This window comes from Rhipicephalus sanguineus, chromosome 1 (genome assembly GCF_013339695.2).
Source record: "Rhipicephalus sanguineus isolate Rsan-2018 chromosome 1, BIME_Rsan_1.4, whole genome shotgun sequence".
Taxonomy (NCBI): Eukaryota; Metazoa; Arthropoda; class Arachnida; order Ixodida; family Ixodidae; genus Rhipicephalus; species Rhipicephalus sanguineus.
Genome location: NC_051176.1, coordinates 328,671,982 through 328,681,997, shown reverse-complemented (window position 1 = coordinate 328,681,997; position 10,016 = coordinate 328,671,982). Strand labels below are relative to the sequence as shown.

The 10,016-nt window shown below is 42.6% G+C and overlaps 1 long non-coding RNA gene across 1 annotated transcript; it reads left to right on the top strand.

Moving 5' to 3' along the window:
- The first annotated feature begins 6,683 nt into the window (after nucleotides 1–6,683).
- Nucleotides 6,684–9,487, top strand: LOC119379525 (uncharacterized). Its single transcript, XR_005181228.2, has 5 exons — nucleotides 6,684–6,840; nucleotides 7,824–7,974; nucleotides 8,098–8,159; nucleotides 8,584–8,742; nucleotides 9,377–9,487. It is a non-coding gene; the product is annotated as an uncharacterized LOC119379525 (long non-coding RNA).
- The last annotated feature ends 529 nt before the right edge of the window (nucleotides 9,488–10,016 follow it).

Sequence of the window (10,016 nt, the reverse complement as noted above, 5' to 3'; positions counted from 1 at the left end):
CAAAAGTGTATTTATTTAATGAAAGCATCTATTTAATGTAATGAGCTGTATCATTAACCAGTTGTAGTGCCAATATTTATATATTGGGGACGCATGTGGGAATAATTCCTTTTTTTTTTGTAGAATGAAGACACACTTACTGGAATTACTATGTAATCTTGCATTAATCTTGCTTTAATAAGAGGAAGAATACCTACACTGTGTAGTTGGTGCTGTTGGCAATGGCTCCTGTGCCCCCTGGGATTGCTGGCTCTTGTATTGGTGGAGAGATATTGAGGGGCACTGGAAAAGAATGCTGTATATCACTATATAAATTTAAGCAGGAGCAATGGCATTGTGTTTTATTTTTGGAAAGCTCCCACTTACTGGTCTTACGCCTTGATGCTGAGAGCTCTGGAGAGAAGTCGGGGAAATCTTGGTATTCTGAAAGTACACATCATTACATTAATTCTATATCCGCTTTAGAAAAAAAAAACACATCAGATGAAATACACACTTTCAATCAAGTAAACAATGAAAATTACCATCTATGGAAGCAGCAAAACGAAGCTTCGACACTTGTGACATAAGAAATATTATTCGCGAAACCACTGCCGTTACAGGGTACAAAATACTCATCAGGCAAAATTCGTTACAAAATTTAGATTTTATAGTAATCATGAAACCAAGGAAAATGATGAGTTTCTGAACAATCTCGACGGTCCCAACACACACACACACCCCTACATTCTGGCGAGATGGGTCTTAGATCTCATTGGTGGAGGGGTATGAGACCGCCTGAGACCGCATTAACTTTAAGCCCCCTTGACTGCTGATAGGTCTGCTGATAATAATCTAAATGTTTAACACAATCTAATCATTCATGAAGAACCCCAAAGTACTTAAACGTTCTCTTTCACCTAATGCGATTACCATTACGTTCAATAATCACCGCTGTTCGCGCCCCTCGCGGATATAAAATCTCTTTTAAAAAACTTGAACTCGATTATTAGAAACGCTGCACGCATAGCCACTTCAAATTGCCTAGGCGTCCTATTGCAAATCACGCGCAATCCCTTTAGGTACAGCACTCCGAAATCACAAACCAGACGTGTCGCGTGTGCAAGTTACACGGCAATGCAAAGCTGACACTGAACAATATGTGGTTTATGTATTCGTCATTATAGCAATATATTAGTTGATGTAAAAACTATGTCAAAGAAACGACGACGGACCATTGAACAAGAGCATAACTGACGCTCCGGCTTACCTGTTTACGGTGCGGAATCAACAGATCGACTCCATGAAAGCGTCAAACGTACCCCTCGATCTCGATCGCTGCGGCATTCCTAAATTCGCCGGTAAACTGAGTCAGCTACTATTGCTGTAAAGATAAAAGGGAGTCTGCGAATTGAAGAGCGAGAGGTGCTTCCGCATTTACGTTGCCGCCGAACAATTTGAACGCCAACGGCCACGGAAATAATGGATACAAATTGGATTTTGGTCCAGTTAGTCATCACTGAAGTCCTAAAACGTTGACACTTCAACTAAAAAGCAGCTATACATATTAAGTCTAAACATAAGTAACTCTCTAGCTATCCAAAGCAAAATAACATGTTTAAATGATTCATTGGCTTGCGTAAAACAATTTCTTAAAGTTGAAAATTTGGGTGGTTTAGCGCCCCTAGCAGGGAAAATGCAAACTAAGATAGCCGACCGCTAAAAGAGGAGTCAGTAGCTCCACTCTGCGCGCATATCGATGGAACTCGCCGCGGTCGATTTTTTCGCCCTCTGCGGCGATCGCTAGAACTTCAGACTTTCCGGGGCCTGGTAACACGATCATTTTTCGCAACATTTTAACTCAGCGCAGCCGCGCTAGTACACTGTAGCCGCGCAGCCGTCAGAAGCGCCATGATAGCCATGATATCTCCGGCGTCATCACCAAGGCGTGACGTCACTGCTTCGCCGATTCACCAGGCTCTCTCCATACACTTGAGAGCTCACGGCAATAAGTACCAACTGCGCATGTGCAGAGCTTCGTGTTGCCAGGGCTAGGCCAGGCCCCGGAAAGTCTCAAGTTCCAGCGATCGCCACAGAGGGCGAAAAAATCGACCGCGGCGAGTTCCAGCTTCAAACACCGGGAGTGGATCTACTAACCTCTGCGTTAGGATAACATGGCGACGTTGTGGTGGCCGCCATTCGCGCTATTTGACTTTTTATGTAGGGGCGCCCTCGTCGGGCCCAAACTTCAAATTAAAATATTCTTGAAATAAGGAAGTTTAGTTATTTGCTTACTGTTACACTTCAATAAACACATTGTTGTTTATACGAAGTGGCCTTGCCTTGCCAGGTACCACGTCATCAATTTTTTGTAATAGTTTTTGCTCCAACATATTCGTAGTTGTCAGCAGCCTATCGGCATCATTATCTTCATTTCAAAATATACCGCGGCGCAACGACAGGTAACGGTTCGCGGTGCATTGGGATGGGTCTCGCGCTGTTTCGTTTCGCTGTAAATGTTTCGAGCCACTGCCGGCCGACACACTCGCTTTTGTTCTGTTCGTTTTGACTCGTTAAAATCTCTTCGCGAAGTGCATTCAGCTGACTTCAGGGAAACGAAGGAACCGTTGAAGCTTTCACCGGATGACACTCGTTTCAAGCCCGAGAATATACGGACCGGTGAGTAAAAACCCATTGCTTCACTTTTTTTTTAACCAATGGCTTTGTGTGGGTTTCACACGGAGGCGACGCACTGCAATATTCAATTTTTCAACGTCATACTCTGTCGTTGAGAAAACGTGCGTTCCTTGCGGCGTGACTTCACGTGGGAGCGGGTTGCTGAGTTTTATCGTTCGGTTAACATTAACCAGGCCACTGCAATAAATAAAGGGAGGCAATTGCATCACCAACGCCTCGCATGTATCCTCGTAACTAGCCCGTATATCAGTGCAAAAAACATATGAGTTATAGTTTGCCGGATCGCATTTGAAAAAAAAGAAGCCAGGTTTAGAGGTCTCATTTCTCCTGCTGTTAGTTTAGGTTACCTTTACTACACATTTAGTGTAACAAAAGCTTCACATAATTATGAGTGTACTTTCACTTTAGTATGACAAAAAACCGTCACTATAATCAGAAATATTTTTTTTTCTGCTGTAGCCTCCTGGCCTGACAAGGAAACAGCGGTGTGAAATGAGCAAGGCACCTGTTACGTGACACGCCTTGTAAAGAAGCTAGCCCGAGTGATACAACATGCATTATGAGGTACGTTTACATATATGTATAACAAACCGCTGTTTTTGTTCACTATGTTCATATGTTTACTTTTGCAAAATTTAATATTTCATTGATTATGCTTATCAATATCTGATGATGTCATTACTTGTTTTTCCAGGATTGCCAGGCAACGACAGGGTGACTACCCCCGAATGTCCACTCTGCAAGTGCGGCGAAACATGTGAACGTCTGCTGCTACAACAGGTCATCTTGAACCTCACGCTTGCGATGCTGTATTTGTGAATGGTTTACCAGGCATCTCATGGAGCTGTGCCTACAATCGTCTACAAGTATTAGCTGTCTACTGTGTCATGCAATCTACACCGCAATAGCGTTGAAATTGAGCACTAGCTCCGTGCATTAGTTACGTTACCTGGCACTGCTGAGCTCAACGACGCAGGTTTTATACCCAGCCACGGTGGTCACGTTTCATTGGGGGCGAAATGCGAAGACACTCGTGTGCTTAGATCTGCGTCTGAAGTTCAGGGAAAGACGGAAGCTTGAAGAGACGAAAAATTTGTGAACAAGAGGTGTCGCTGGAGCAAATGTTTCGACAAGCAGTCTTGTCTTCTTCAAGGCTACAACTGCGTTTGTTAAACTCCAGTCAGTTAGAATCAATCTAGAGTTGCCCACTACTGTATGACTCATAATCATATCATGGTTTGCATGTGAATCATCAGAAATTATAAATTTAAGGGTAAATATATATAGAAGTCTGTCTGGCTGGGCAAGATTATAAGAATAGAAAGACTCTCCAGCCACATTCAATCTTAATTCAGTCTTCTTAATTTAAAAAAAACTAAGACCAAACGAGTCTCGAAACGTAGGGTCAGTTTTTTTTTAAATTATAAATCACATTACAAAACGAACATCACGGCAGTGAGGGGAATCAACAGTTGTTCCAACATCTAATAATATCTGGGGTTTAACGTCCCAAAACGACGATATGATTATGAGGGACGCCGTAGTGGAGGGCTCAGGAAATTTCGACCACCTGGGATCTAAGTACACGGGCCTCAAACATTTTCGCCTCCATCGAAAATGCAGCCACCGCGCAACATAAATGGAACAGTTAGCTGTGCATTATGAGACAGTTTACAAACTATGCTCAAAACTGTTTTGCCTTAATTCACTGTGTTTAAATCATAGAAGTTTACAAAAAGATACGACAAAGCTTTAGAAGGCTGTGCTCAATTACATTAGCCTTTGCACATATGTTCAATAAGCTCCTTCAAATTATTTACAGCTAATAAACAAATTATAAGTGTGACGAGCACTTCTTCCAGCACAGCTTCACCAAGCACGTTTACGTTGTGATGAGTGAGATTGTGTTCAGTGAGTATGGTAGTGTTTTCTTTTTTACATATCAGAGAAACGTCCCAAATTTGTTTGAACACACCTACTTCTGCTGTTTGATTAAATTAACATGTCACAGTTGTAGCACCTACCACTATCAAGTGAAAGTCTGTGAACTACTGTCACGAAAAAAAAACCTAGGAAATCGAAGAGTTAATTCAAAACATACATGAACTTGGACTTATCCACAGCCACACTACAAGATTTTACGTATTGTCACGGGGTCGTGACGTCGACGAAAGCAGCAGTCGGTGTGTCCAAGATGAAACTTTTTATTCGGCCGAACTTGTGGCCGGGAAACGAAAAGTCAAACTACAGCAATACACACTGCACACTGATAGCGGCGAACAGGCGTTGGCCGTCGATAAACTTGTGACAAGGCGCGTCGGCATTTATACCTGCGGCATCGAACATTCGAGCATTATCACTGGTGGCTGCGTTAGTTCGACAATAAACTGAGCTGTTTGCAGTTGCACGCTCCAGCCTAACAGAAGATCCTAAAATAATCTGGAATGTTCCCAGACATTTTGGCACGGTTTGCGCAATGCAGTAACTACACGTGCAATTGGCCAATAACATAAAACATAGAAAGAAAGGTGCGCATGTGGCAGTATTTCAAGCCGGAGCTTCTAAAAGTAGCAGGGAGAATACATACTTGAGCTCCCAAGCCCAAATATATTGAAAAAGTAAATAACACAATAACAAGTATGCAATATATATATGACCTTTATTTATCCAGCATTGGCACAGGTTCACATCATGCCCCACAGCTTGATTTCGTGAGTCTGCTTGCAATAGAGTGCTCAAGTTCTATCGACATGTCTATGTGATACAGAGATTGTGCTTACGGCTGAGCAGTTGTTTAGCGTTCTGTGCGAACACCAACAAAGATGTACACTGCATGCCTAAAGCTTATTTTCTTAGAATTGTGCTTCTAGAATCTGTAAGCACTCGCCTTATATCTCTGTTTCTTTAGCATTCATCTATGCTGCATACTCAGCAGTCCGATTACTACTAGCGCCAAGAAATTCTAGCTGTAGAAAGTGTGTAACTGAACTATATCGAGGAACAAAACGAGCCTGAAATATTTTCTTCCACCTATTACCTGAATACGTAATACCTATGGTATGGCTTCACGGCCGAGAATTTAGCCGAGAAATTCGTGCCTGCCCTGTAGACACAACGCGATATTCTTTATTTGTAACGCATTCAAGGTGACATCGCAGAGCGAGAAGGATGCGGAACTGTACGCATCCGCAATTGTTTACGTAAAAGATTAATCAAAACTACATTGCTCTCACTGCGCCAACTATCTGTCGGCGTAGCGCACGTTTCGTTTCCGACTCCACACCATGCACTCAAAGATCAACACAACCTGGCAAGCGCCGCATAACTAACGGAAGGATAAGACCCCTGTCCTAAAGCTATGCTGTTAAAACTCGGACGCTGCTACACAACGAGAGCAACGTTCTTTCAGCGATATCGGTGTTCAGTTATATGCACATATTTGTCAGCTTTCAGACTGATTACACACGTACGGGTTGAAAGCTTTCGACGTGTATGAGTGACTTGTTTTGCTTGGACCTGACTGTATACATTGCTTGTACCAGCTTGGGCACTCACAATAAACGATGCAAACCTTACTTGATTGACGTTGTTTTTGCCAGTCGAGGCCAGTTTGGTCACCTGGCGATAAATATTACACACGCGAGCAGCGATTTAGCAACGACAAAGAACAAAATACCACAGGGAACAAAAAGTGCAGTAGCGCGACCAGGGCGAACCAACCGCAAAAACGCGTTTTTCTAATGATGATGATAGTACTTGCAGCGCCATCTCGCCTCGCTCTATTGCAGTTCAGTACGCCGCCGCTACCCTTATTTCCGTACTACAGTCAAAGGTACAGTTTCCGTTCTCTAAAGTGGTAGATATTCTCTGGCTAGGCGTCGCTGATTGCGCCGCGCGTATGTTCGGATACACGTGCGGCATATACGCTGACACGCGAAGGACACGCTTTCGATAAAAGAATCGCGCGGGTTGCCTGTTGTCACTGCGGTCTTTGCTTTCAAATAGCGAGAATGTGACACGTGAAATGTTTGGTCGACGAGCCTCACCTTCACATGAAGAGGCCGTACACCCTGAGCATTGGCACATTTGAGGACCTTAAACAAGCCATTGCGGTGTGCCCCATCTTGGGAAACCTCGTCGCGCTGTCTACGTCTAGATTTTCAGGTACGTACGTACGTGAGTGTTTTCGTGTTCAGATCCTGAGTGAAACGTAAAGTGTTTGTGTGAAAGATGCACTCCTTGGCATTGCTGTGCGGGATTTCAGCGATAAACTAGGTGATTGTGTCGCTAAATGAACGTCGCTAGCATGCGCTTAGTTTCTAATTGCCGCAACGTACTTAGTTCAATTTGCGCTTCGAAGAAAGGCAGTACGTAGCTGTTTGCTTATATTTTACGTCAGTGGAGGCACGTCATTGCCTGTATGTTCAAAATGCGCACCTTTTCCGATTATTTTTCTTTCTTGGCATGTACACTGCGGAAGTACGTAGAATTTTTTTTTCATGCGCCGATGTTTCTTTGTTTTTATTAATATTTTTTTTTTCTACAGCGGCACGCCTGCTGCCGCCTGCGCTTTCCAGCGCGCGCGCGGTGCTTTTAGATGAGTTCTTCGGGCGGTTATCGCTTCTCGAGCTGACTGTGTGCTTTCTAAACTTTTTAAAAGGGTGACCGCTTGTTACTCTCTCGTTTATTGCTCGCCGGGGCGCGATTACACCTGCTTCCATGCGGTGCTAAATTACACGAACGATGCCGCCGTGGTTGCGTTTCGTGTTTTGGGGACTCGGAAAAACTAACTCCGTCTCGTTGGCGATAAGACGAAGGATTATTACTCGTTTTGATTTCCGGACAGGCATAGAACCATACAGTCTCCTTTCGTGCGCTCGCACCGGTTGCTCTCTGCCCCCCCCCCCTCCCCCCCCCCGGTTACGGCCCTAGCACGGGTTGACATGAAAACGTTGAATAGAGCACCATTTGATTGGTTATTCGAAAGTTTCAAGTGTTCGCGCCCTGATACTTTGTGATGTTTCTCTTCTCGTATATATTCTGCTGATTGTGCCAAACGGCATTCTGCACTAGTTAACGAGTGTGTGTGCTGACGCACTGATTTTGTGACAAAGCTGGAAGCAAAATTAAGAAATGTTTTTACATAGGTTATGGACATGAACTTTGATGAGTACGTCGACCTTGGCCCTGGTGATGATATACCACACATGGCAAAGATTAAATTGGCTGCCTTTCAGTCGCCCACCTCTGGATGGCTCGTCATCATCGACATGTGACGTTGAGAATGCTGAAGAGCAGGTAATCAAAGTTTTCACTTTTGTGCAAATCATGACAGCTGCATTTTTTTCTTTCGTGTACCTTACGACACGTACTTGAAAAAAGTATTGCGCAACCTACACAGTATGCTATCACTTGTTTTAGGGGCCTGAAGAGAGCAGCTCTCTTGATCTTCAAGAAGCTTCGGGCATCGAACGTACTGAACCGTATAAGAGAATCACTCTTAAAAGTATCTAAACCTGGCAGATGTGATAGGGACTGGAAATGTAAGACTTCTTAAAATTTTGCGATTCCTACATGTTAATCTACAGTATACACTATTTTGGTATTTAGCAAACGTTACAAAGCCAGTTCATCAGCATAGAGTTTCTGAAGTTTCTGTTTCTCTTATGTGTGCCATGCATTTATGGGTCTTTAAACACTACTGTTAATGTAAGGCATAAGACATAAGTAGTTAATGTAGGAATGTAAGACAAGTAAACTGCCCAAGTTAAATTTACATTGGTGACATGTAGGATACTGTAGGCCATGTAAGTAAACAAGGTGACTTAGTTCTCTTAGCCTGAGTAGGTAGTGAACATTAATTACAAAGACCTAGTAAAGTTTCTGTTTTCTACCTAACATTATCAGGACTCGTGGAAGATAGCGCTCGGAAACAAATTCAAGAATGCAAGGAGGCATATGACAGGAGATGAGCGCCTAAAGGAGAATAGACAGAAGTTTGCCACAAAGAAGACATCCACAAGGGAATTGGATGACAAACTCCGAAGGAACAAGAAGGCGAAGATGGTAAGATGATGTTTCCCATGAAGCATGCGCCCTTTGGGCTTTATGCGTAGGATAATAAAGTAATTAACATTTAGTGCAGAAACAGCACAAGGATTAACAAAGAAAGATGTGTACTAATTTTCAACAACATAGTTTATTGCACCCAAGGAACAAATTTATACACAAGTTCTGCTTACACGCTGCACCAAAATGCCATGGGCTGAGATATGTATCATTTTTAAAGATACACAAAAGACTTATAACTCGCTCTTCTTCACTTTCACGAATGTCAGTTCTCTATCTGTTAAAGACAAGAGCCTAGCGCATGCATATCCGTTTACCTGCTTGCCCATTTTTGCCGCTTATATTATTGATCTCGTTAGTTCATCTCTTTTAGTTTAGTTTATAAAACCTTTCTATTCTTAAGAAGGGCTCACAATTACACGCTGTAAAATGTAACACCAGCCATCCATTGTTTTCGTTCTTTATATAGATTGAAATGCTCTTTTACTGAGTTGTAGAGCTTGGGAGTGTGAATCCTTCTTTCAGGATAGAAAAATTTTATTAATAGATATGAAAAAATACGATAAGAAAAGCTGCAACAACTGCTAAGTAATGTACTGAGTGTGTAATTAGTTCATTACTGTTTTTGCAGGGAGGGAGCGTTCCAATAACACCCTGTATTTTGTACGATGGGGCTGATCTTCCATATGCAAGGAACCTTTCGCTCCATGCAGACAAAGAACTCATGTTCCGTATGTCGAACGGTGAAGAAAGGGTACTTGTACTGATGTCAGCACATTGGCTCCTGAACGTAGAGTACGCCCGGAAGGCCTTCAACGTTCTTGTGACCGTGGAATGGCTGCTCGGTCAGCGATCAACCTCACCAAGAACACCAGTTGTTAAGCTGTTGAACGTTTTCAAAAGAGCTACAAAATAGGCCTTAGCTTCCGCAGGGACAAAATCCAAAAAAAATATATTGAAAACACAAATAACTACTCATTGCATGATGAAAATATTACTGTTAGTATAAATTCAGTTTTATCGCGTGTGGTACATGTGACACATGTGACAAAATCGAGTTTATACAAAAGTAATCTTTTCATCATGTAATGTGTAGTTATTTCTTTTTGAATATACAGAAAATATTACTGTAGTGATACTGGCACTTCATTTCAAGTTATTTTTTGCTCCAGTTTCTTGTGACATGTTATGAGTCATTTTGTTCCTGCGGATTTTCAGCATGTTCTCACAGGTCTTTTTGACTCAGTGCTTTGTGACTTTTTTGCAGCATG